General features: G+C 43.7%; 3 protein-coding genes across 11 annotated transcripts in view; 2 read left to right on the top strand and 1 right to left on the bottom strand.

Moving 5' to 3' along the window:
• Window positions 1-963, bottom strand: part of LOC109409620 (alpha-N-acetylgalactosaminidase) — a 272,573-nt gene extending 271,610 nt beyond the window's left edge. For 2 of the 9 annotated variants that reach the window (XM_029873597.2, XM_029873600.2), the window contains exon 1: window positions 593-963. The gene's annotated coding sequence lies outside the window, so the exon portion shown is untranslated. Of the gene's footprint in view, window positions 1-587 lie in introns of all 9 variants that reach the window. The other 7 variants (XM_029873593.2, XM_029873598.2, XM_029873601.2 and 4 more) reach the window with 4 other exon arrangements.
• LOC109622675 (uncharacterized) overlaps window positions 1-27,849 on the top strand; it is a 517,321-nt gene that overhangs the window by 417,766 nt on the left and 71,706 nt on the right. The window lies entirely within an intron of this gene.
• LOC109413726 (6-phosphofructo-2-kinase/fructose-2,6-bisphosphatase 1) overlaps window positions 1-27,849 on the top strand; it is a 393,602-nt gene that overhangs the window by 296,140 nt on the left and 69,613 nt on the right. The window lies entirely within an intron of this gene.

The following is a 27,849-nucleotide window of genomic DNA, read 5'->3' as shown; positions in this document are numbered from 1 at the left end:
AATGGTACGATTCAGTACTTTGGCAAATCTCAATAAGCGATTTTTAAATTTATTTCACTAAGCTGAATTTTTGAATTGATAACGCCTGCTACAACTTTCTCATTGTTGTAATACTATTAGACAACTTGCGTAAAACGAAAACTTAATTTCTTAGGCGGGATTCGATCCCAGGTTCCTTGAATGCTTGACGAGCGCTTTTGCCGTTAAAGCTACAAAGCAAACGGCTAGTAAGTAGTTTAGTAACTTCTAAAAATCATCTAAACTAGTTTCATCGATAACAACACGAAGAATGCTTTTGTTATGAGGAAACAAAAAATAGTTTAGAAACAAATATAAGGATAGTTGATTGCAAAGTATTGAGCGTGTTTCATATCTGCAGGCGTTATCATTTCAGGATTCCAGGACTAATCACAATGTATTTTTAGAATCCTCTTGTCCACCGCACCATGTCCATCTCACAGTTACCACTTAAAAAAATTAACACCATTCCTATATATTAGAACGACAACCAAAACATCCACCGACAGAGTTTATCTTCACACGTTCATCAAACAGCTGATTTATTTTTGCTGCAATTATTATGTCACCATACAAAACGCGTAGAACACCAAACAACCAACCGAAACAGCTTGCGGACAGAGCGATTCTGCGACCGTTATCGATGAGCTTGGATCACAAACTGCCGGACCAGTTCGGGGAGAAAAACTACGGATAGAGGCCTAGTGTCAAGTCACCAAAAGTTGATAGGTACCAAACCGAAAAGACTTGGTGTGGCTTAGGACGTACAGAACCCAGAAGGCAGAAACACGTGTGGCTGGCTCGGGAGTCAGCGCGAGACTTGTCGACTTGGGCCGCCGTTCCAGTGCTGGACGCTGGCTGGTTAAGCTAAGTCAAGCCGCGAGCTGAGCAGCTGAGAGCCCGTGGTGAGCCGTTTGCTGCGGTTCAGAAAGCTGCGCGTTAACCCTTGCTTGGCATTGGCGGTGTAGATGGGTTTGTTTGAAAACTTACTGTGAGAATTAAAGAGAGAGGAGCCGGTGCGGTATTTCTCTCGTTGGATACATAACTGTTGAGTTGTTGTGGGATTAAGCTCAGCTGAATGTGGACATGCCGGAGTTGCACAGCTGGTGTATTTGAACGACTTGAGCTGTTTGTCCGGGAGTGCAGCATAAACATTGGCTCTACTGAGAGAGAGGAGAACTCCAAGACACGTTAGAAATACGAATGTTCCGACTCATAAAATATGTTTCACGATGTATTTTCTCTCGTCGTGATACAACCTCCCGTATACATTGTTATGTTGAAGTCAATGCAACCGGCAATCCTAGCTGAGCGAGTTTCAACCAACTAGGGTACGTGACTTCTTTAACTGCTGCGCAACATATTGTTGTAACCCGAACGGTAGCAAAGTCAGCTTCCCAGGAAATCTGTTTTCGTCAATGATTCTCCATAGCTCTGTGCGGTCGTTACTTTGGTATACCGGTTTGAAGTCGATGAACAGGTGATGCGTTGGGACCTGATATTCACGGCATTTCTGGAGGAACTCTTTAAGTAATCAGGATTCTGAGATATATGAGATTGAAATTTCGTTAGTGTCATATCTGTTTGTCTGTGATTTATGTGATATCTTAGGCAAGCAGATGTATCTCAGGATCCTGATTACTTAGAGAGTTCGTTTCTTCGGCAAAGTTGTTCAGCTGGTCAAAGGCTTTCAGATTATGGGCCATATTATTCGTGATTTTACCGCCAGGTGGCGCTCGAGAGCAAACAAATTTTACATTTCACATATCTCAGCAACGTGATTCTTTAGAAAGATGGTGTCTTCGGCAAATTTGTTAGGTAGATCAAGGGCTTTAATATAATTACCGTTTGGTTCGAGTTTCTGCTGTTAGGCAGCGCTAGGTGCAAATGTTTAAATGCATACACATTTTAATAATAAGCTAAACAAATTTCACGAGCAGTAACTTTTCTGTGTACGCAAGCACACCGAAACATTTCAAATTTCGACCGCTATTTCCTCAACTAGTTAGCTACAAGAGGCAGAAATTTGGTCATGATTGGTTAACTCTAAAATAACTAGCCTCTGCCCAGCAACTCCTATCCCTTCCTCCTCGTGGTACCGGCCGGAAACTATGAGCAACTTTAGGGAAGATCGGGTAACCAACTCCGGTGGGAACTTTGGTCATAGGCTGACAGGGAAGGGGGGGGGGGGTTGCTTCGGCAAACTTGAGCGTCCGTTCTCCAGGAGGAGCGGCTCACAACAACGTCTGATCCCCAGGCTAGGGGCGGCTGATCTACGTCTGAGTGCCAGGACTCTAAGCTCAACTGTGCGCTATGGTCCTCCGGAAAGCAGGAGGTTGGTGTCAGGCCCTACGAGCCAGCCGTAAAAAAACATTGTAACGGAAAACCAGCAACAGAATAATACGAACCGAGACCAATGGCAACGACCCCAGCGAACAAAAAGGACTTGCGATTGGAAACTCGGTACGTGGAACTGCCGATCTCTCAACTTCATTGGGAGCACCCGAAATACTCGCTGATCTACTGAAGGACCGCGGGTTCGGCATCGTAGCGCTGCAAGAGGTCTGTTGGACAGGATCCATGGTGCGAACGTTTAGAGGTAATCATACCATCTACCAGAGCTGCGGCAACACACGCGAGCTGGGAACAGCTTTTGTCGTGATGGGTGATATGCAGAGGCGTGTGATCGGTTGGTGGCCGATCGACGAAAGAATGTGCAGGTTGAGGATCAAGGGCCGATTCTTCAACTTCAGCATAATAAACGTGCACAGCCCACACTCCGGAAGCACTGATGATGACAAGGACGCATTTTACGCGCAGCTCGAACGCGAGTACAATCGCTGCCCAAGCCACGACGTCAAGATCAGCATAGGTGATTTGAACGCTCAGGTAGGCCAGGAGGAGGAATTCAGACCGATGATTGGTAAGTTCAGCGACCACCAGCAGACGAACGAAAACGGCCTACGACTCATTGATTTCGCCGCCTCCAAAAATATGGCCATACGTAGCACCTTTTACCAACACAGTCTCCCTTGTCGTTACACCTGGAGATCAACATAGCAAACGGAATCTCAAATCGACCACGTTCTTATTGACGGACGGCACTTCTCCGACATCATTGACGTCAGGACCTATCGTGGCGCCAACATCGATTCCGACCACTATCTGATGATGGTCAAGCTGCGCCCAAAACTCTTCGCCATCAACAATGTACGGTACCGGCGACCGCCACGGTACAACCTAGAGCGACTGAAACAACCGGATGTCGCCTCAGCATACGCGCAGAATCTCTAGGCCGCGTTGCCAGACGATGGCAAGCTCGATGAGGCCCCTCTAGAGGACTGCTGGAGTACAGTGAAAGCAGCTATCAACGACGCAGCCGAGAGCACCATCGGGTACGTAGAACGGAATCGACAGAACCAATGGTTCGACGAAGAGTGCAGAACGGATTTGGAGGAGAAGAACGCAGCGAGGGCGGTAATGCTGCAGCAAGGGACTCGACAGAACGTGGAACGTTATATACAGAAGCGGAAACAGCAGACCCGCCTCTTTCGGGAGAAAAAGCGCCGCCTGGAAGAAGCGGAGTGTGAAGAAATGGAACTGCTGTGCCGTTCCCAAGAAACACGGAAGTTCTATCAGAAGCTCATCGCATTGTTGATGACGGAGAGTTTTGGGCACAGTTTGATTATCGCCAGATAGTGGTCGGAGTCGATATTAGCTTCACGATAGGTCCTGACGTCGACAATATCGGAGAAGTGCCGTCCGTCAATCAAAACGTGGTCGATTTGCGATTTCGTCTGCTGTGGTGATCTCCAGGTGTGGAGGCTGTGTTCGAAAAAGGTGCTACTTATGACCATGTCTTTGAAGGCAGTGAAATCGATAAGTCGTAGGCCATTTTCGTTCGTCAGCTCTGGTAGATGGTATGATTACCTCTTGTTACCGAACGGTAACTTTACGCTAATGGTGGGCAGTGTAGGGAAACTTTTATATAGCTAGGCCAACAGTTTTTTTTTTAAGTGTGGGCGTCGTGCGTGTTGGCCCAATGCGCGTCACGGTGCGTCAACGCGCAATGAAGAGTTTCAGCAGCCACCTGAAGCGGGTGGCGATGTAGGCGGAAACCCAGAGAATGAGAGAAGAGACCGAAGAGAAGATCGGACGAGGAGACTGGGAGACAGGTAACGAGCAGTGTTCGGGGCAGTAAATCGCTACTCGTGCTTGAGGGAAGAGGTGATAAGTGTTCCAGGTCGGAGGTTCCACGTTTGGACCTCCGATCGGTGTAATTGTGGCACCCTCGTTGATAATTAAGTGCCATTTGTGCGGTGGTTGGGCTGCCTAAGCACCCGCTAGCCCGAAACCACCCGCCGGTCCCAGAGATCCTGCGAAGCCTACGTTCCAGCTCACGATCGAAATTAGTAGGATCGCACCGCTAAAGACAACCACGGACCTGCTCACCTGATTGTCGACTCGTTCGTTCGGTCAGAAGCTATCGACCACCGGGCCGTGACAAGCACCTTCGTATCGGACGACCAGCAGGTTCCGCGTGGGCCGTCATTCCGCCCAACCGCTACGGCCTTCCGGCCGCGCTGCTGCTCGGCCTAACGTTTAGCGTCTTGCCAAACCACCGGATCCACTCCGGACCACGACCGATCGCCCGATCACCTTCGCCTGGCACCTAACGACTGCCCCGCCCGGCTCACGAAGAAGGTTTTATCCGGCCGCCTTCGGGCAAACCTAAGTAAGACATCCTCCCCCCCGTTGGCGTTCACCTCATCGCCTTCGGGGCTTAAGAACGGCCCTATTCGCGTCGGCTCTCTGGATGCCGAAGAATGGCGCACCCCCGTCGACCCGACGACGACGACCCATTCAGGAAGCAATAAATACGTAAGCTCATTTAAATCACGATTTAGGACAAACCCCACCGAAAACTTCCCCATTCAGAAAACGCCCTGGGACCCGGGAGTCAAAAGAGGCCTTGTGAGCCCACCCCGGAAGCTGCCGTTGGCTGGACCAGCAGCTTGGGGCTTAGGCCGACCCCTTCTGGGCCGGCGCGATCGACTCCCGGGGTCAAAAGATGTTTCACTCTAAACGTTCGCACCGTTGATCCTGTCCAACACACCTCTTTCAGCGCTATGTTGAAATCGCAGTTCTAGATGAACATTTGAAAAGGGCCTATCTGCTTTTTGTAAACAAACATGTTTCTGTCTCTGTAGGGCCCATCTGCATCCACCCACGCACATCAACACCCTTAACAGAAAGCTTGAAGAACACTCTTTCTGATAAGGGTGTTGATGTGCGTGGGTGGATGCAGATGGGCCCTACAGAGACAAAAACATATTTGTTTACGCAAAGCATGTAGGCCCTTTTCAAATGTTCGTCTAGAGTTCTTCAGTACATCGGCAAGTATGCGGGTGCTCCCGATGAAATTGAGAGAACTGTAGTTCCACGTAACGAGTTTCCAATCGCAAGTTCTCTTTGTTTGCTGGGGTCTATGCCGTTGGTCTTGATTCGTATTATTTTACCATGGTTGATTATTCGTTGCTTAGTTTTTTTTACGGCCAGCTCACAGGGCCTAAGACCAACGCCCCGGTTTACTGTGCGGATGGCCCCAGTAAGTTTGCCGAAGCAATCCTACCGTCCCTGTCTGCATACGACCAAAGTTCCCACAGGGGTTGGTTACTCCATCATCGCCAAGGTAGCTTGTTTCCCGGCCGGTTCCAAGTAGGAGGTAGGGATCGGAGTTGAATTTCTAGACGTTTTATCACATCCCATCGAAAAATACAATACTTGAGAAATTTCGTAAGATTCCTTGTCGTGAGTACTACATTTTCGGGGCAGAAAAGCAGCATGAATGCGATTGATATTGAACGCTTCTCTACCGTGAAAACATTTCTCCTGTCTAAGGTGATTATTGCTGTAGGATACAATCGTTATTGTGTTTGATCAAATTTCACCTAGCACGTTTTTTTTTTCATGATATATGTAACTACCGAATATGTCTTCTATCATAGGTGAGTCTTAGCTCCACCTATGACCTTACCATACCCTTCTATACAAAAATTTCTCTTCCGGAGATAACTGTGGCGATATAGTGTATTCTACGATCTTTAGTAGCAACGTTTGAAGAACTAACATTCCCTACCATTTCCGATGACTGTATAATAGTTTTCTGTACGATTTTCATTACCCTGGCCAATCACGAAGTACCAGCTACAAAATGCATTGTTGTCCATGCTTTTGCTTGTGCTTCGACTTACTACCTATCGCATCGGGTTTGTGGACTTCATTCATATAAAATATATGCTATCTCAGTGATAAAACATCTCACATTTGAATCAAAAACCAATTCATAAGAAAAGCATTCAATTTCGCATGAAACCATCAGTATTCACCTATCCGTAATTTTGCCGGTGGCTTAACTAGCCGTAACGTAAACGCCCTAGCCTTAGTTAGACTTTTCCACCCAAGTTGTTATAGGTACCACAACAACGGCACGGCGAAAGAAAAGCGCACAAAAGCCAACCACTACCAAGTAGAGGAAGACGGCACAGCTCGGTGAGAAGTTAAGTGGGCATGAGGTAGCTAGCTCCATAGCTTAGCAGCAGCTAAACCAATCCAGACGGAAATTTCTTATTAGGAAGCATGTTGAACAGCACGCTGTGCGCCGTCGAACCAGTTTTCCCTTTCGATTAATTGCCCGCGGATGGCATGCCATTTCGTTTCGCCCGCAGCCCGCCGTCCGCGACTTCGCCGTCGTTGTCGTCGCCGCACCGCCATACCACGGACCCCAAAGGGAAGAAATTGAATTATTAAAGTCGCCAAGCTGCTGCACATGCACCAATGAGAAAAATGACGACCTGGTCCAAAATGCAGTCCAATCAAAAGTGGATTTACGTCGGCGGTCGACGCTGTCGTCATCGTTGTTGTAAAGCGACTCGGTGAGCCGGAGAAATGATCCATCTAAGGCTGGATGCTCATCGGCGTGGTGCGTTAACCGGTATCCGGCGTGGCAGCGGCGGCGGCTGACTCTCCGGCCATTGATAAGACATCATCGTGGGGCGGGGTGCATTCGCGCTCGCTCCAAACAAGTTCTAAAAAGGAAACTTTCATTTGCACTCCTTAGGTAACGAAAACTTTGACGTGATTCGAGGATTGGAACTCGCTCAACGTTGGGCAGTAGGGTGTGGCTTGTTTTTTGAAGTTTCTTGAAATTGAAATATAGTACATTTTCTTTTTCAACAACATGTGAGCAAAAACTCTTCTCGTAAAGGTGAAGATATAATGAAGCCACACTTCGAATAGTACAAATCTGAAGAACCAAATGAAAGTTTGCGTTGAAGTTTTGATTACTTGTTTACCCGCCGGTGATCAGTTTTGAGTACAAATTGTGCTGGAATTTTTGAATTAAAGAATTCTCATAAAAGAAATCGCACCAAGAGTCGCACCCTAATAGTTCAGATAAGCTTCGTATTCACACGTCCAAATAACGGTTAGCGTTATGAGACAGCAAACGAAAGCGAAACTATGCAGCGAGACTTCTAATGACGATGACTACCTCTGCTGCTGGACTGGTCACATTCAACACTAAGGAACTCTGCTGCCAAGGTACCTACACCTACCTTAAGTGTTCCAACATAGTTTTGACACATGGAGCTGCCACTGAGCGATCAGTCGCTATGCGGGGACTCCAGTCAGTGTTCAATGGATGGAAAATAGTTACATGTAGTAAAGAAAAAGTAGATTGCATTTCCTCAACTCAGCAGTACGGCCGGCTGTGGCGACTGATTGGGTAGATTTGAGTGGAGCCTAAGTTTTCCACTCGCCTTTCCCCCGGTACGGTGGCAGTGGCTCTAATCAAGCGCGTAACATACCGTGAGCTAGAGTGTGCTTTATTACTACCTACAACACGTCGAGGATCTATGTCAGTTGTGCGTTACGCAATGGTGTTTCTGTCGGTACCTACAGCTCTGTATGTAGCATACTGATCAGTTTTCCTGCCGCCAGCCCAGTTTGCCAAACGGCACGATTAATGTTTCCTTACGATAGGGTGACATGTGTTGGCTGGCGGTATCGCATTTCGTCGGAGAAATAGAACAGAAAATCCTCATACTTTTTGGGAATGCGATCGGATTTCATGCATGTATAGCAGGTATATTTTGAATAAAATTTGAGCAAGTTTTCGATAAAGTCATTTAAACGTATCTAGAAGTAAGCATTAACCCTCAACAGGATACCTAAAATAAAGGTCCGTTTTGGGACCCTGGGGTCCATTGGACCCCAACATATATTCTCGCGTATCTCGTGATCCTTATTTTTTAAAAGAGTGATGTTTTCAGCAAAGATATTGGGGGCCATCCATTAAGTACGTCACGGTCCTAGGGGGCAGGGGGGTTTGTGAAAGTGTGACAAGCAATGTATTAAGTATAGGAAAAACCCGTACGAAGGGGGGAGGGGGGGGGTCGAAAATTCCCGATTTTAGCGTGACGTACTTAATGGATCCTCCCTTGGGTAAGTCAATGCCTATTTAGTGATGAAAAATTTAGTTCGGGAAATTTCCGCTAGGCGGCGCTAGAGAGCATTCAAAGTGTCTCTAATAAACACAGTGGAACGTACCTAAGCAAGCGGAGACGGCGTACATAACAATAGGGTAAAACGCACTTCTGTAGATGAGTAAACATACACATATGTCTGTCGGCCCAAAAATGTTCGTTCAAACATTACGTAACGCTATGGGAGAGCAAGAAAGTTTGGCGCTGTGTTACGCTTTTAACAAAATTTCATAATTTCCCACTCAAAACTTGATGCGTGTGATAGGGGGAAGTACTAAAATTTGCAAATTTGGCGTTACGTATTACAGTCGACTCTCCACATGTCGATGTTCTACATCTTGATATCTCTCCCTATCTCGGTCGGTCCCTTCAATCTGCATACATTTTACCTTTCTACAAGTCGATATCTCATTATCTCGATATCTCTCTATCTCGATGCGGTCTCGTTCGTTTTTGTTCGAGATTTTCTCTCCATATGTCGATAAGTCCGTTTTTACAGGTTGCTAGATCTCGTTTCTTAGGTGCAAAACATTCTGGGAAGGCGAAGTGACATCTGTTTATTGACAGTTTTTTCTAGTTACGGACGATTTTTCTAGTGTGACTAGTGTGCATTACTAATTGATTCTTGAATTCAATCTCTCCCTATCTCGATGGTCCCTTCAATATCGAGATGTAGAGAGTCAACTGTATTTGAATGAACCCAAAACAGACATCACAGATAAACAGACGTAACACTGATGAATTTAACATCTCCCATATCACAAGATCCTGATAACTTATAGAGTTGGTGTCTTCGCAAAAGTCGTTTGATTTGATATCCCACCACTAGGTGGAGCTGATGAGCATAAAACTTTTTCTATCTCAGGATACTGATGAGTTCCTGAAACAATCCTGGGTGGAATTCCTGAAAAAAATCAGAGGAATTTCAAGCTTTCCTAGATAAATTCATGGAGGAATCTTGAGAGGAATGACTGAAAGAATCCCTGTGTTAATTTCAGCAAAAAATCCCGAGAGGAGTTCTTTTAGAAATTTTGGAATCTCGGAATAGTATGGGTATACCTGGAGCAATTGTCGATGGAATTATTTGTGTCATTTCTGTAGAACTCCTGAAGCAACAACTGGAACATCCTTCAAGGCATCATGAGTGAATCCTTAAGAAATTCCTGAATCCCCGAAGGAATTTGTAGGAAAATACCGTTAGAAATTCTGGTAGGGATCAACCAGGCTTTTTTTTTCAAGATTCATCCCATCGCCACCGTCTAGGAGAATTTCGCTCTAATAATTACGGGCAATACATATTTAGCTAGACGAAAATCTTTGCAGAAAACAATAAAATTATATCTTATCTTTGAACTGAGATATCGAAGAAAAAAACTTATTGTACAAAAGCGCCATCTAGTGAAATAATTTCCAAACAAAGATTATTGATATTGAAAAATTACATTTATATGAGTAATTCAGCCGAAGACATCAACGTCGATTTTTTTTAAATGAGACATCAACGTTACAAATGTATATTACTTTTTGAAATGGTTCGAAAGTCTTTTCAATATGTAATCTTTGCACCTACATTAGCGCTACCTGGTGAGTCAATTCAGAAATAAATTATCCACCAAATAGGAGGTATTGGTATTGTTAATGTAAGTAAATATCCCAAGTAACAATTATACTTTTGTGGCAATCCTGAAGTAATTTCTAAGATAGAATAATAAAACTTAGCAATAAAGCTCTTTGTTCTGCAAATCTGAGATAAAATAGGTATAAAACATCCATAAGACTAATCTGGCCCACTCTTCAGGAGATCTTCAAAGCTGCTTTTGAAGACTGCTTTGAAACTAGTTGTATTTATGTACATTAGGGCAGTTCAAACTTTAACCCTCTAATACCCAATCCCGCCTTTAGACGGGGTATAGTTTGAGCATTTTTGTAATTTTTGTTTCGTAGTAAATCATTTTTTTAATATTTTAGGCTGATATTTAGGACTGTTCTGTATATCTCAAAATAATTTTTGGTGTATTTTAAAGCGTATTTACATTTTTTAAAAATCATTGAAAAATTGATGTTTTAGTCATCTTTTAGATGTCATTGTTTATTTTGTATTGAATCGCTACAATTAACATATTTTAAATTTTTCCCAAATCATTCTATCCTTGTTTAATAATTTAAGGAGATCGAATACACTCTAAAATTATTTTCCTTAAAATTACACGGAAAATAAAATTTTCTGTGAAAAAATTTTAAAATAATAATATTTCAACAATTATCATAAAATCTCAAAATGTTTTCATCTCAAAAAATCCGTTCCCCAAATTGGCTTCCAGGAAAAATATAAAAGTGTGGGGATGTTCAAAAATAAAAATTAGAAAAATCAAAAACTGAAATTCACGAAATCGAGAATTAAAAAGAATCATCTTCCAAAACATGTTTAAATCGATTTTAGATGACGAAAAATGATATTTAGATCAAAATCAAAAATTTGGGTATTAGAGGGTTAAACATGTCAAAAATTCAAAGCTCCCATATGTTCATTACAATCCTTGGTGCAAAACTAGAGTCCTGTCAAATTTTCAGCCATTTCGGTGGTGATTTAATGGTGGCCCAAAAGCAAAATAGGTTTATATGGGAATTACTATGGAGAATTTTCGAAAAAGATTCTCCTCGTTGTAGAGCTTCACCACATGGATAAAGTCATAGGGTCAAAGCCGAATTGAATTCTTCAGACCTCAATGATGAATGTTGCCGAAGACCGCAACTCGTTTCGACTCACGAGACAGAAGTTATTAATCGATATTCATCCATGCATGCATGCACAGAAGACCACAGCTCGATCGACATGCTTGACACGCAATCATAGTATGCGTGTTACCTTCTTGCACACCTTGAAGAGAATCGTGTATGAAGATGCGCATGCGAGTGAGAATTTGTTTAATAACTTTTTATCCGATTGTCGAAATGAGTTCCGGTCTTCGGCAACATTCATCATTGAAACCTGAAGAATTCAATTCGGCTTTGACCCTATGACTTTATCCATGTGGCAATGCTCTACAACGAGGAGAACCTTTTTCGAAAATTCTCCATAGTAATTCCCATATAAACCTATTTTGCTTTTGGGCCACCATTAAATCACCACCGAAATGGCTGAAAATTTGACAGGACTCTAGTTTTGCACCAAGGATTGTAATGAACATATGGGAGCATTGAATTTTTTACATGTTTAAAGTCTGAACTGCCCTAATGTACATGCGCTGATGATTGATTATAAGAACTTCATAAAACTATAACAAGAATATCTTGAGGCATGTTGATCTTTTAGCTGTCTTTCTCAAAAGTGTCAACAGTGCATAATAAATGAAATCTTTTACCTAAGCATTATGCAGATGCAAACAAGTTTTGTTTCATGGATGAAATAATAATTGAACTGCGAATTAATTTTCATCAAATTGAAATGGCTAAAACATTTAAATTGCCTGACAGATCATTGATGACAGGGAATCGAAATTTTCCGTGCCATACCCACTTTTTCGTTGATATGCCACCCAAAACATACGAAAATTACAAAGCACCTAAAAAATAATATCAATCATTAATATACGAAGGCATAAATTTCCTTTAAAAACAAAAGGCTACGCCACTTTTTCAATTCTTTCTAAGCATGGCTGCCATTCCAAGCGAACAAAACTCATTCAGCCGCCATCAATTTTTATTACCTTGAATCCAAACCCCCTCAAAACAATGATGGAACCAAGTCACCTTGCATGAACGCTACAGCCTTTATTGAAGATTGTTTTTACTAGTTATGATCTTAAGGCAGATTTGTTCGTCTAAAATGAAATTTATTCGTTTTATACAAGAGTAACAGTCTTTGACAATTGTTTGTTTACGTTTTCGATGCTAGAAAGTTGTCTCTGTACATTTCGCGGTGTTTCGCGTCAAGATGTGCCAATTCTATTTTGTTTCCCTGTATTTTTGCTATTAATAATGAAGTGCAACTTACTACAATTACACTATTTAGCATGAACTTGAGCAGAGTCACAGTAAGTATCCATTTCATTTTCGATTCGCATAGTTATGGCCTGTGTGAGAAACTGGTTGAAGGCAGGACGACAGCAGCCAGCTACTCGCATTTTTGATTGGCCGTAAAATCATTATTTCGATGACATGATTACTTTTTAGCACAAGAATGGCTAAATTATCAGTGAGCAAACATGTTTATGTGTTTATATTTGCATGAGAACGCGGTTTTCAACCAATTTGTTACATTCATTATTTGGATTGAAAAATAGTTCGTTGTCTTATTAACATTATTTCGCATAGTTCTTGTTCCAGAGTAATGGCTCTAGCTCAAGAGTAGAAGGCTTCAAGAAGTTTTTAAAGGAGGATTAGCCAGATGAAATGCACTTGAATAAACGAAGCATAAACTTTCAATAACATATGTTGATGTTATGTGTTAAAAATAACTTCAAATACACCTTAAAACTTATTATAAGATTTAATGCTCTTGTAAATTCAGTTGTTTTATGCGCGAATTTCAAAATTAACTTGAAGACAACTTAAAAACCGCAAACGAACGAAGATTGTTTTCCCTTGATAAAAACAACTATAAATGTTCCATGAATTGGTCATGCTGTGATAAAGCTTCCATAAAAATAATCAAATCTAAAAGGAATTGAAATTGTTACTTGGGATATATTGTATCAAGACATATTGTATCAAAACATTCACCTCAAAGAAGTTTCCTTTTTTGGGGAAGTTTGTCTCTCGGGTATCTAAAATGCTGGGCAACATTAAAATATTTTTTATTCCCCAATAGTTCTTGAAGTATTACACACTTTTGCCAAAGACACAAACATTCTATACATTCAGAATATCAAGATATTTAAGCAAGATATAACTTTCACTCCGTAATTATAATTATAATGCACACTAGCGCCATTTACTGGGCTAATTTCGATGCAATTTAATTATCGTAAGATTGCCCTTCATCTATTCAACAATTTTGTCGAAGACAGCATTATTCTAGAAAGTCACGATCGAAAGATACAATCATTTGTACCGTGGGGTCCAATGGACCCCAGGGGTACAAAATCGCCCGGTTCAACTTTTGCATCGAAAATAATCCATAGTGAGCCATGAAACTATTGGTATTTTTGCACGGCTTTAGGACAGAAGGTCGAAGGACAAATGGTCGAAGGACAAAAGGTCGAATGGACAAAAGGTCGAAGGGACAAAAGGTCGAATGGACAAAAGGTCGAATGGATAAACGGTCGAAGGGACAAAAGGTCGAAGGGACAAAAGGTCGAATGGGACAAAAGGTCGAATGTGACAAAAGGTCGAATGGGACAAAAGGTCGAATGGACAAAAGGTCGAATGAACAAAAACATTAGTAGACCAAGTTACCAGCTGGTGTGTCACTTATAAGAATAAATAGTTCATGTTGTTGCTCATTGCGGGAAACATTATGGTGCTGTTATAGTAATCATATATATTCCTGTCACTGACTTTTCTATAGGAAATTTTTCCTTGTTTTGTTTATAGGCTATTCTTTCAAGTTGTGTTGATGTAGTATTTAATGGCAATTTAGTTTGATGTTTTGTTCAGGAATTTTTCCTTCTTAAATTTATAGGCTGTTCTTTTAAGTTTTGTTACTGAATTTATTATCGACTATTTAGGTACTTATAATTCAATCAGAAATTTTGCCTTCTTTAATTCAATAGCTGTTCTTCCTATCTATACTGCAGAAACAATTACTACTTGTGATTAGTGATCATCCCCTCTTGGATTTATAGGTAGTTCCGACGAATTACACTGTATATGTACAAATAATTTCTTCGAATTTCGACTGTTGATGATTATGTAGGGAGTTATGGCGTTCAGTCTTTGCAAGAATAACTCAAAAAAGGATTCTTAAGCTTTCATAAGTTATTCCTCCAAAGATTGAAAGCCATACGTCACAAAAGTAAATATTTTCGTTTTGTTTGCTCATATAGTACCCAGAGATTTGTTCTTCTCTAATTAATAGATTGTTTAACTTTTTTAAATCGCTGTAATGATTGGAATTTCAAATGACAATATTTCAATATATTATTCACCCTTCTTCTACCCATAGGCTATTCTTTCAAGGAGTACTATTTTCCACATTTAACTTTCATGAATAACATTACTTTATATCCTTCTATTGGCTTCTACTTTCTATCATTCTAGGCATCTATTTCGGATTGCAATGCGGTAGTAAATAGCTGCATATAAGCTAATTGTCGTTTTTTCTGTCAAATACTGAGCACTTTATCATGTCTTCCAAATTGTCTACTGTCAATTATACCTTTTGTTCTATTCGACCTTTTGTCCATTCGACCTTTTGTCCTTCGACCTTATGTCTTTCGACTTTTTGTCATAGATTCTTTTTGCACAAGTAACTCATTGCGGTGTAGTTTAAAGGTACTGTAAAAATGGGGCTGATATTTCAATCCAAACTTTATTACGACCACGTCAAAGTGGCTCTGGGGTCCAATGGACCCCAGGTATCCGTTAGAGGGTTAAGATGACAAAAGCCCAAGTAACACAATTTGTTATAATTCTGTATATAATACATGTTTCATACAAACGTCCATGTTTTGTTTAAAGTATGGGAAACGTATTTTCATACACTTATATAACCGAAAAAGCGCAAAAAATGGCGGCTTATAAAACATCTTTGATGTTATTGAAGATGTTTTTCAATACATTATTATAACATAAAATTATGTATCGAATATGTTCTCAGCAACATCATAACAACTTACTTATTGCTGGCACGAAATTAATATTTATTAGCCACGCACAGCAAATAAATATGGCATCTATTATAAATGCAGTATTTAGTGATGGCTCAAAATAATTATCGGGCCTTACATTTCGTTTGTAATTTACCATCTCGATGTTTGGGCACTATGACTTAATTTCATGTGCCGTTCAAAATTTATGGTGAAATAAGCACTTTTCCTCGTCATAAATTGATTCGCTTTCCATCGGATTGGAAATAAGAAGAAAGTCTTTTGACATATCTGTGGTTTGTAAGAAATTTTCAAACACATTTTCAGACATGCAACATGGTGGCTTCTTGTCAAAGTACCGTCAGAATGTTTTGGGATGTTATTTTCAATTATGATGTATAAATGATGCTCTTTTAGACTGTAGAATTTGTCTTCGTTATCAATAAGGAAATTATATTATTTCATTACATATTTAAAATGTTCCAGATGGATAATTATTGGCAGAAATATCAGTAGATGAACAAACGGCTATATATAAAAATAGTAGTGTGAAACTTTTGAGCAGGCACTGTAATTGGTCTGGCCTGATACACGGAAAAACTCAAAGTTCTAGAAATACGTTCAAATTACGACTATTATACATCTCAATAACATGTTTGTCGAATACCACTAGAATCGAATGAAATACATTGAAAAAACATCATAGCAACGTATTTTGAACATCTACTCCTCAATAGCATACGACGTTGTCATTTTTGGTTTTGGGTGACCTGTTTTGAACAAAGTTTGAGTGCGTTTCCTAGAACGAATACCAATTAATTGTTTTAGTATGTTTCGCGCGATCAAAAATAGTGTAAAAACTGTGCTGGTAAGTGAGATTTAGCCGCCACGTAAGTACCCCCAGTGATTTTTAGGTGCCGGGAGGCCTGCCATGCAAATAAATTTGAACGGTGGCGCCCATCTTTCGAGCCATGGTGACTGTGGTCTGCTTGGTGGTCTGCGCCAAGTTTTCTAGAGGCTATTAACATACCCATTTGTAACCCCGTTTAGCATACTTCTAGCGGGATCAAACCGCAAAGCATAAAATAAAAGTTGCTATCGTTTTTGGATTGCTTTGAATTTTTAAGTGAAAGAGATGTTTCTTAAATAGTGATCAAGTCAGTGAGAAGAGCTATCAAACTGATAATGTTTTACATTAACGTATTTAGTACGTGAAAACAACGTTTTAATAACATGTTTGAGCTCAAAGGTTACAACTATGTACTACTGATGTTATACATATCATCTTCAATTGAAGCAAAACGATGACACAAATATCTTGTGTAACCAACGTTAAATTGACGTTATTTCAACTTGTAGTGAGGATGATAACATTTTTCAGTAACTTGTTATTGGCAAACACAGTTATAACATGATTTCAACATAATATGTGTACAAATACGATTAAAGTACTATACTACAACGTCTTTTTTGAAGTTTATTCTCAAACATGTTTTCTGTGTTACTTGGGAGTGACCCAGTTGACAAAGATCAACAGTCAGTAGGTCGGCTTCAGATACACGTTCTCCTCCATTTGGGAAATTTGTAACAGTAATAATCTTGAAAGACCTTGAATATCTTCGAAAAAGATTTGACTGTGTTTTACAGTCTTTTTTGATATCGAGTTCTCGGCTCACTGAAAAAGCCTATAGAACGCACACGAACTATGGAGAGAACCCCTTGTTCTGGAAGACTAACACTTGTATCCTGGCCTTTAAGGTAATAACACATTATTCACGTCTTCTTTTTTGGAGTGCTACCTTGGCAATTTTCGTCACAGACCTGATGGCGTCCAGCATCAATCGACTTTTCTGGAATCCAAGCTGGTTATGCGAGATCCAAGAGTTATCTGACCTGTCGGCATAGATCGTCAGGCTTGACTTCACAATCCGCGCCAACAGCACCGCGATGGTGTCCAGTAGCCAAATTGGACGTTACGTCATCAGCGCGTTTGAGCAATGGAACCTATTTTTCTCTTTTCCACTTCATCGGAAATTCGCAGGGAGACTACGATGGGTGGAACACGTCACCAAGATATCGGATAACAACCCAGTAAAAAGGGTTCTCGAGGGAAATCCAACCGGTACTAGACGACGTGGTGCGCTGCAAACGAAATGGATCGATCAAGTGGAGGATGATCTGCGAACCTTTCGCAGAGTAAGTGACTGGATACGAGTCAGGGAGAGCCTTGTTGGATACTGTCAGAATATCATCTGGACTTGCAGCGGTGTCTTTTTCACCTTGAGCGACTTCACATGTACAATGAGGTCCTCATTTATCATCAGAACTTGGCTTCGACTGGGTTGGCTGTTGCGGATGCTAGCGAATGGTTGTGTTTCATGGCGCGGAAACAATATTTCCACGATTTGCATCTTGGGGGTGTCGACGAGCCCATCGCCCTGACCACGTCTACCCTGTCGACATTCGTTTTGGCTGCGGCTGTTGGCTTCGTTTTACCAACGCCGATACAAGATTCTTATATCCTTCTTCTGACGGAGATCCGTGCCCGGTCGGCACCCGTTCCTGGGTATGAATCTTCTTGGTATTGTGGAGTCACACGCGCGAGGGGGGGGGGTTAGTTCCGACTTTCCCTTTTCCCTCCATGAGTAATCGCTCCACAAATACTAACTTGTGGGAGCGTGAGGCCAGGCACTGCGATGACTATCGAAGGAGAACCTTCTGCTATTCTTCATTACACACACACATTTGACAACTCTCAGGTCATTCTGGCACTTCTGCATGAGTAAGACAAGGACGGCCTTGGTTTTTGTCGTTTTTATGCTCATGTGTCATCTGTCAAAATGACCTGAGATCTGTCAAACATTTAAGTCGTGCAATAAAGAATGGCTGTCTTCCTCAGTATTTGGCACAAATTAACCAAATGGAGAACGTGCCTCTGTAGCCGACCTACTGACCAGTATTCGACTCTGTACTGAGGGACCCGTGATGTACAATGTAGCTATTTTTGTTGCCTACGTCCGCAACATTCACGTTCAGCCTGACCATGGATTCGAACATAGAGCAACCTCCTGTGTTGATCAAGCGGCTGCCCCATTCGACAAGCCAGGAGTTGAAGTCTCCACTTATGGCCACGAGACTCAACTCGCCAGTGCGCTGTTACACTGTTGATCTTCGTTTGCGCAGCACTCGTTTGACGTGGATACTATCTCATAAACTGGAAACCGACTAGTTGCGCAGGTCGACGCTAGCTTAGCCGGTGGACATGAGGTACGGATCCGCCAGCAAAGTACTATGGAATATCTATACCTGACTCTGAGACTGACTACCAACTGACTGGGAACCACATCTAACATAGGACAATCGGGCGTCGAATGGCAGTGCAACTACTATGCTGTATTATATCGATTCAAGTTCAGCAGTGTGGCCAGCACTATTGTCAGTTTATGGGTCTCACACCTGCAACAACGGGGGTGGAAGCTCAGGTAAAATATTATCTCCTGGGCGCCCATTAAAAACACCACCCCCGGCGAAGACTGGCGCTCGAGCCTAGCTATTTAGCACTGTAGTTGGAGGAAATGCCAATGCAGAACCCGTAGCTTCCGGGAAGGTAAGCCCAGCTCCCTGGGTTAGTGGGTTGGTGTCAGGCCCTGCGAGCCAGCCGTAAAAAAGACTAGCACCGGAAAATCAACAAGAGAAGAATGCGAACCGATACCAATGGCGACGACCACAGCGACGAAAAGGGACTTGCGATTGGAAGCTCGGTACGTGGAACTGCAGATCTCTCAACTTCATCGGGAGCACCCGCATACTCGCCGATATACTGAAGGACCGCGGGTTCGGAATCGTAGCGCTGCAGGAGGTGTGTTGGACAGGATCTATGGTGCGAACGTTTAGAGGTAATCATACCATCTACCAGAGTTGCGGCAACACACGTGAGCTGGGAACAGCTTTTATAGTGATGGGCGACATGCAGAGGCGCGTGATCGGTTGGTGGCCGATCGACGAAAGAATGTGCAGGTTGAGGATCAAGGGCCGATTCTTCAACATTAGCATAATAAACGTGCACAGCCCTCACTCCGGAAGCACTGATGATGACAAAGACGCATTTTACGTGCAGCTCGAACGCGAGTACGACCGCTGCCCAAACCACGACGTCAAGATCATCATAGGGGATCTAAACGCTCAGGTAGGCCAGGAGGAGGAATTCAGACCGACGATTGGAAAGTTCAGCGCCCACCAGCTGACGAACGAAAATGGCCTACGCCTCATCGGTTTCGCCGCCTCCAAGAACATGGCCATTCGTAGCACCTTCTTCCAGCACAGCCTCCCGTATCGTTACACCTGGAGATCACCACAACAAACGGAATCGCAAATCGACCACGTTCTGATTGATGGACGGCACTTCTCCGACATTATCGACGTCAGGACCTATCGTGGCGCTAATATCGACTCCGATCACTACCTGGTGATGGTTAAACTGCGCCCAAAACTCTCCGTTATTAACAACGTACATTACCGGCGGCCGCCCCGGTACGATCTAGAGCGACTGAAGCAACCGAATGTCACCACCGCATACGCGCAGAATCTCGAGGCAGCGTTGCCGGACGAGGGTGTGCTCGATGTGGCCCCTCTAGAGGACTGCTGGAGTACAATCAAAGCAGCCATCAACAACGCAGCTGAGAGCACTATCGGGTACGTAGAACGGAGTCGACGAAACGATTGGTTCGACGAGGAGTGCAGAGCGGTTCTGGAGGAGAAGGATGCAGCGCGGGCGGTAATGCTGCAGCATGGAACCCGACAGAATGTGGAGCGATACAGACAGAAGCGGAAGCAGCAGACCCGTCTCTTCCGGGAGAAAAAGCGCCGCCTGGAAGAAGCGGAGTGCGAGGAAATGGAACTGCTGTGCCGTTCACAGGAAACACGCAAGTTCTACCAGAAGCTTAACGCATCCCGCAAAGGCTACGTGCCGCAAGCCGAAATCTGCAGGGATAAGGACGGGAGCCTCCTGACGGACAAACGTGAGGTGATCGAAAGGTGGAAGCAGCACTTCGACGAGCACCTGAATGGCGAAGAGAATGTAGGCACGGAGGACCAAGGCAGCGGAGGAAATGACTATGTTGGTGCAGCAGAGGACGGGAACGAACCAACTTCCACGCTGAGGGAAGTTAAGGATGCCATCCACCAGCTCAAAAACAACAGCGCGGCTGGTAAGGACGGTATCGCAGCGGAACTCATCAAGATGGGCCCGGAAAAGTTGGCCACCTGTCTGCACCAGTTAGTAGTCAAGATCTGGGAAACCGAACAGCTACCGGAGGAGTGGAAGGAAGGGATAATCTGTCCCATCCACAAGAAAGGCGACAAGTTAATAAGTGAGAACTTTCGAGCGATCACCATTTTGAATGCCGCCTACAAAGTGCTATCCCAGATCATCTTCCGTCGTCTTTCACCTAAAGTAAATGAGTTCGTGGGAAGTTACCAAGCCGGTTTCATCGACGGCCGGTCGACAACGGACCAGATCTTCACCGTACGGCAAATCCTCCAGAAATGCCGTGAATACCAGGTCCCAACGCATCACCTGTTCATCGACTTCAAAGCGGCATACGACAGTATCGACCGCACAGAGCTATGGAAAATTATGGACGAGAACAGCTTTCCCGGGAAGCTGACTAGACTGATAAGAGCAACGATGGACGGTGTGCAGAACAGCGTAAGGATTTCGGGTGAACTATCCAGTTCATTCGAATCTCGACGGGGACTACGACAAGGTGATGGACTTTCCTGCCTACTATTCAACATCGCCCTGGAAGGTGTTATGCGACGAGCCGGGCTCAACAGCCGGGGTACGATCTTCACGAAATCCAGCCAATTTGTATGTTTTGCGGATGACATGGATATTATTGCTAGGACATTTGGAACGGTGGCAGAACAGTACACCCGCCTGAAACGTGAAGCAGCAAAGGTCGGACTGGTGGTGAATGCGGCTAAGACAAAGTACATGCTGGTAGGTGGGACTGAGCGAGACAGGACAAGCCTTGACAGCAATGTTACGATAGACGGGGACACTTTCGAGGTGGTAGAAGAATTCGTCTACCTCGGTTCCTTGCTAACGGCTGACAATAACGTGAGCCGTGAAATACGAAGGCGCATCATCAGTGGAAGTCGTGCCTATTATGGGCTCCAGAAGAAACTGCGGTCAAAAAAGATTCACCCCCGCACCAAATGTACCATGTACAAGACGTTAATAAGACCGGTGGTTCTCTACGGGCACGAGACGTGGACGATGCTCGAGGAGGACATACAAGCACTCGGAGTTTTCGAGCGACGGGTGCTAAGGACGATCTTCGGCGGCGTGCAGGAGAACGGTGTGTGGCGGAGAAGGATGAACCACGAGCTCGCTGCACTTTATGGCGAACCCAGCATCCAGAAGGTAGCCAAAGCCGGAAGGATACGGTGGGCAGGGCATGTTGCAAGAATGCCGGACAACAACCCTGCAAAGTTGGTGTTTGCTAACCATCCGGTTGGTACAAGAAGGCGTGGAGCGCAGAGAGCACGATGGGCGGACCAGGTGGAGCGTGATCTGGCGAGTGTTGGGCGTGACCGAGGTTGGAGAGCTGCAGCTGCAAATCGAGTATTATGGCGGCAAATTGTTGATTCAGTATTATCATGAATTTGATGTTAACTAAATAAATGAATGAATGACCTGCAACAACCCCCCCCCCCCCCAAGGCCCCTCCTCACCGTGCGAATAAGACATATTGGTGCCGAGTTGCGCTCCCTCTAACCCTCTGTGACCCCTCTGTATGCAGAGTTTTCTCCTGTCGAGGCCTTTACAGTTGCTCGAAGGGCTGCAAAACGGGGAGTCGAAAAGGAGAGCATCCAATATAGTTCTGGTCCCACCTCATGCTTCCACGGGTCAAGCGATGACAAAGACCGCCAGCTAAGAGTTGTGTGCTTAGCTGGTAGTGCAGCCTGGGCACTGTTGTCCTTCTGACTTCAGCTAGATTGAGAAGGTACGATCCGAGCGTTTGTTCACCAAGGAGGTGCGGCTCAAACAGCGTCTGTTCTGGCATCCAGCGGCTGAGTAAGAAACGCTGCACCACGCCCAGCTAGATCCAAGGTGATAGCCCCATCAGCGTGATCGTCCCAGTGTTCGTTGGGACGTTAAACAGAACTGGCACGATGGCCTTCCGGCGAGACAGGAGTGTTGACGTAGGCCCAATAAGCCACCCGTGAAAATCCCCATTGAGAATAACATAGGAGACAATACGACTCGATGCAATCGGCAAAGACCCACGCGACGAAATAAGGACTACGATTGGAAACTTGGAACATGAAATTGCAAGTCACTAGGTTTCGCAGGATGTGACAGGATAATTACGACGACATCGTGACGTTGCAAGAACTTGGACTGGACAGAAAGTGTGGAAAAGCGAGCATCGAGCGGCTACCTTCTACCAAAGCTGTGGCACCACCAATGAACTGGGAACAGGATTTATAGTGTTGAGCAAGGAGCGACAACGTGTTATCGGGTGGCAGCCGATCAACGCAAGGATGTGCATGTAAAGAGTTAAGGGCCGTTTCTTCAACTACAGCATCATCAACGTCCACTGCCCACACGAAGGGAGACCTGATGGCGAGAAAGGAGCGTTCTACGCGCAGTTAGAGCCAACATACGATGGTTGCTCGCCGCGTGACGTGAAAATCGTTGTCGGCGACATGAACGCGCAGGTAGGAAGGGAGGAAATGTACAGACCGGTAATCGGGCGAAACAGCCTGCACGCCGTATCGAATGATAACGGCCAGCGATGTGTAAACTTTGCAGCCTCCCGTGGTATGATAGTCCGAAGCACCTTCTTCCCCCGCAAAGATATCCACAAAGCCACCTGGAGATCACCCGACCAACAAACAGAAAATCAAATCGACCACGTTCTAATCGACGGTAAATTCTTCTCGGATATAACCAACGTCCGCACATACCGCAGTGCGAATATATATATTCGGATCACTACTTAGTCGCTGTATGCATGCGCTCAAAACTTTCGACAGTTATCACCACGCGTCGAAGTCGAACGCCGCGGCTCAACATCGAGCAACTTCGTAACGTAGAAGTGGCTCAAGACTACGCGCAGCAGTTAGCAGTGGCCCTACCAACGGAAGAGCAGCTTGGCGCAGCTACACTTGAAGATGGCTGGAGAGACATCCTATCCGCCATAGGTAGTACGGCTCCGCTACAGCACTAGGCTTCGCGACTCAGAATCACAGAAACGACTGGTACGACAGCGAATGTGAACAGTTGAAAAACGAGAAGAATGCGGCATGGGCGAGAATGCTGCAACACCGTACAAGAGCGAATGAGGCACGTTACAAACAGGCGCGGAACAGGCAGAACTCAGTCTTCCGGATGAAGAAGCGCCAGCAGGAAGAACGATATCGCGAAGCGATGGAAGAGCTGTACCGCGCTAAGGACACACGAAAGTTCTACGAGAAGCTGAACCGCTCGCGCAGAGGCTTTGTGCCACAAGCTGACATGTGCCGAGATAATCACGGTAATATGTTCACGAGCGAGCGTGAGGTGGTCGAGGTATGGCGTGAGCATTACAATGAGCACCTTAATGGCGACGTTGCAAGTACCGAAGGTGGCGTGGTAACAGATCTTGGAGTATGTGCACAGGACGAAAGACTTCCGGCCCCTAACCTCCAACAGATTGAGGAGGAGGTTGGCCGGATGAAAAACAACAAAGCCACTGGAGCAGATCAACCACCAAGCGAGCTTCTAAAATACGGTGGAGAAACAGTGCACTGGTGAGAACACTACACTGGGTCATTACCAAGATTTTGGAGGAGGAAGTATTACAGGAGGAATGGATGGAAGGTATCGTGTGTCCCATCTACAAAAAGGGCAACAAGTTGGATTGTGGGAACTACCGCGCGATCACGCTACTGAGCGCCGCCTACAAGACATTCTCTCAAATGTTATGCCGCCGTCTATCTCCTATTGCAAGAGAGTTCGTGGGGCAATATCAGGCTGAATTTATGGGTGAACGCGCTACAACGGACCAGATGTTCGCCATCCGCCCGGCGTTACAGAAATGCCGCGAATACAACGTGACCACACATCACTTGTTCATCAATTTCAAATCGGCGTTTGATACAATCGATCGAGAACAGCTATGGCAGATTATGCACGAATACGGATTCCCGGATAAACTGATACGATTGATCAAGGCGATGATGGATCGAGTGATGTGCGTAGTTCAAGTATCAGGGACACTCTCAAGTCCCTTCGAATCTCGCAGAGGGTTACGTATCGGATTAGTCATTAATGTCTCGAAGACAAAGTACATGATGGCAAAGGGCTCTAGGGAGGAATCACCGCGCCCGCCACCTCGAATTTATATCAACGGAGATGAAATCGAGGCGGTTGAAGAATTCGTGTACTTGGGCTCACTGGTGACCGCCGACAACGACACCAGCAGAGAAATTCAGAGGCGCATAACAGTTTTGCTTGTGAATGACTAACTTTTGTTATTCAGCGCTCAACGTGAACTGTCAAAACATATTGGTAACTCCACTACAAACTTCGATGACCGAAGTCGCTTACTTGAAACTTTAATTCCAAAGAAGCAGTGAACTTGTATTCCGGTCGTTCTCGTCTACTTGGCACCGCCGTTTCGCTGCCGGCAAATAATCAGTTGTAAATCCCTTGATTTGTGATCCTTTGAACCGCCTAAATCAATCACCTTCAAATGGCATAGCATCTACACATAATGCCAATTATTAAAACACCATCAACTTTCTCCATCTAAGCCCCGCAACTTAAAACCCGGGCGTCATAATCGGTGGTTAGGCCGTACCTACTCAATATTAGCATTTTCACGCGCGTCCTCATCAATCCTTCCCTGTGCAAAGTGGTAACAATTTCATTGAACCTAAACTGATTAACGCATATCAATGGCTACGATGAGTAAAAAACTGGTGTGCGTGGATTGTAATTAAATAACTTATCTAAAATATATCCATCAGAGCACAGAGCCCTGCGCCTGGTGGCTACTCATAATAATAAAACTTCGATGTAATTACATGCATACAGGCGGACGGACGGCCGGAATCAACAGGTGGCCTACGCGCGCGATGGATTTGAATGGCTTAACAACATCCTCACTCACAGTTTGACTGGCGGGCATGCCTCATGCGTCCTTGGCAAATATATGATTGTCATTTCGGGGATGATGAATCAAATTATGGCTGCTGGTTATTTGGTCCCATTTGGGTGCAAGCAAATCGGTTCGTGACAGATTACTTTGTACGGATATCGAATCAACACACATGTCATCTCCAGTCCTCGAGCAATGAAGTGCGCAGTGCATATCTAGGTAGGAGGTATTGCCTAAAACAAATGTAATCGACGGAAGGCGACTTGAGGAGAGGTGATGTCAATCATGATGGACTCAAAGTGTTCATTTTGGCTCGATGACTAGGCGTGCAATTATGTGGGATGACCGCGATCAGCCTGCGTTGCGTTGGTTCTTGGAGGACATCCCCGCCGGGTGAATCAATATGTTTGTGCAGATGGTTTCGTTGGGGCAAATGTCTATCATTTGCACACCCATCTCAAGGTGCAAGGTTGGAAATGGAATAAAGGAAATTCTTGGGCAGACACATGTGATTAAGTGCAGAGCGCAAATGGGTTCGGGCTTCTCAAGAATAAAAGATTCTTTAATAGTACTATTGTGGCGCAATTAGGGTCAATCCAAAACCTGTAGCTTTGCGAAGATAATTGAGATGGTTGTGCGAGGTAAAGCAATTGCGTCTTTGTAATTTGAATTTTCATGAAGGGTACACGGAAAAAAATCCATTCCCCTCATCATGAATAAAAAATCATGTTCTTATGATGTCTGGCAAGTCATAATATCATAATTAAGATTCATGATATCATGAATGAGTTGACCAGAAATATGAATAGAAACAAGCATTTTCATAAATTATATTCATGGTCGCTTCCTAGCGTTACACTTATCTGCCATATGCAATTATATAAATCGAGCGGTCGTCCAGCACAGACATGTGGAAAAAGTTGAACCTGCTATTTTTGCAAAGTTTTTATTCGGTTAGAGTAATAAATGTGCATATATCAGGAAATGGAACATCAAAACAGTGTGCCCGTAAGATTCGGCTGTTTGTTGGGAGTTGATTGACTAAAAAGTAAACGCGCAAAAAGTAAACAGTGCCCAGTTCGCGTTTTCGTTGTGCCATCCGTCTTAGTTCCGAGTTTATGTACGGAGGGTGAAGCAAAGTGGGAATCGCGTGCGCTAATTTACGGTAATTCGCTCTATTTTTCCGGTTTATCCTTCGTTCGACGACTTCGGAGACTCAGCAAGTGATGTGAACTAACTAGTAAACAATCGATATGGTTTGGAGGGCATCCTTAGCCCGTTGGATGTAGCAGCCAAAGACAAAAATAGTAAACCAGCCAAATATGATTATCCGGTGAGTTCGATCATTGTTGTTCTCTTTTATATTTGAACATGACATATCTTCACTAACAGGAGGCCAACTAAAAAGTGCTGCTTGCTCGTAGAAAAAATGGATGATGGATAGGTCCCAAAATCATAGAAATGAGCTCTGATATCACGTATTTGATTTTCTTATGGTTTTAGCTTGCATCGTTTTATTAATCTAATTAAAAACATTTGGGACCGACGACGACGGAATCATAAAAGTGATACTTAATTTCATGAATTCTATGCATGGCTTCATCTCCCTCAACCATGCTTTTAAGAATTTGATTGAGAAGCATTGAGGTTCTACGAAGATGGAATCATAAAAGTAATTCTTAATTTCATGAATTTTATGCATGGCACCATCTCAATCAACCATGATTTTATGAATTTGACTGAGAAGCATTGAGGTCCGACGACGACGGAATCATAAAAGTTTTTTTTTGATTCCATGAATTCTATGCATGGTTCTACCTCACCCAACCCTAATTTTATGAATGTGGTGGTAAAGCATCAGGATCTGCATCCAGGTTTATGAAAATTATTCTTGGCTTCATGAATGCTACTCATGATCCCAGCTAATTTAATCATAGCTTCATGATTATATTTTCCATTTTTGGTCGTCGAAAGCCAAAACAATAACGGGTGCATAGCGTTATGGTGAAATCATTCATAAAATCATAAAATTTAATCATGGTGTATATTTATAACATAAAGTCATAAAAATATCGGGAAACTATGAGTCATATTCATGGTCTTGGGAATGGATTTTTGTCCGTGTAAGGAAATTATCGCCCCATAAGACCCTTTACCTCAAAAAGTAATAGATTGAGTGCAGCTGACCTAAATGTTGATCGACGAAAATTTGCATATGCTCGCCATTTTCATAGTAGGATAATGATAATGCACATTTTCATGGCATAAATTTACAAGGTAAGGTAAATTGGAGCCATTTTCCGAAAAGATACATCGTTGTTCTCTTACGATGTTGATATTACATGTGATCTATGGATGTTTCATTGAGATGGGACTGCATGA

The sequence above is a fragment of the Aedes albopictus genome, chromosome 2, assembly GCF_035046485.1.
Source record: "Aedes albopictus strain Foshan chromosome 2, AalbF5, whole genome shotgun sequence".
Taxonomy (NCBI): Eukaryota; Metazoa; Arthropoda; class Insecta; order Diptera; family Culicidae; genus Aedes; species Aedes albopictus.
This window is presented reverse-complemented; position numbering and strand designations above follow the sequence as displayed.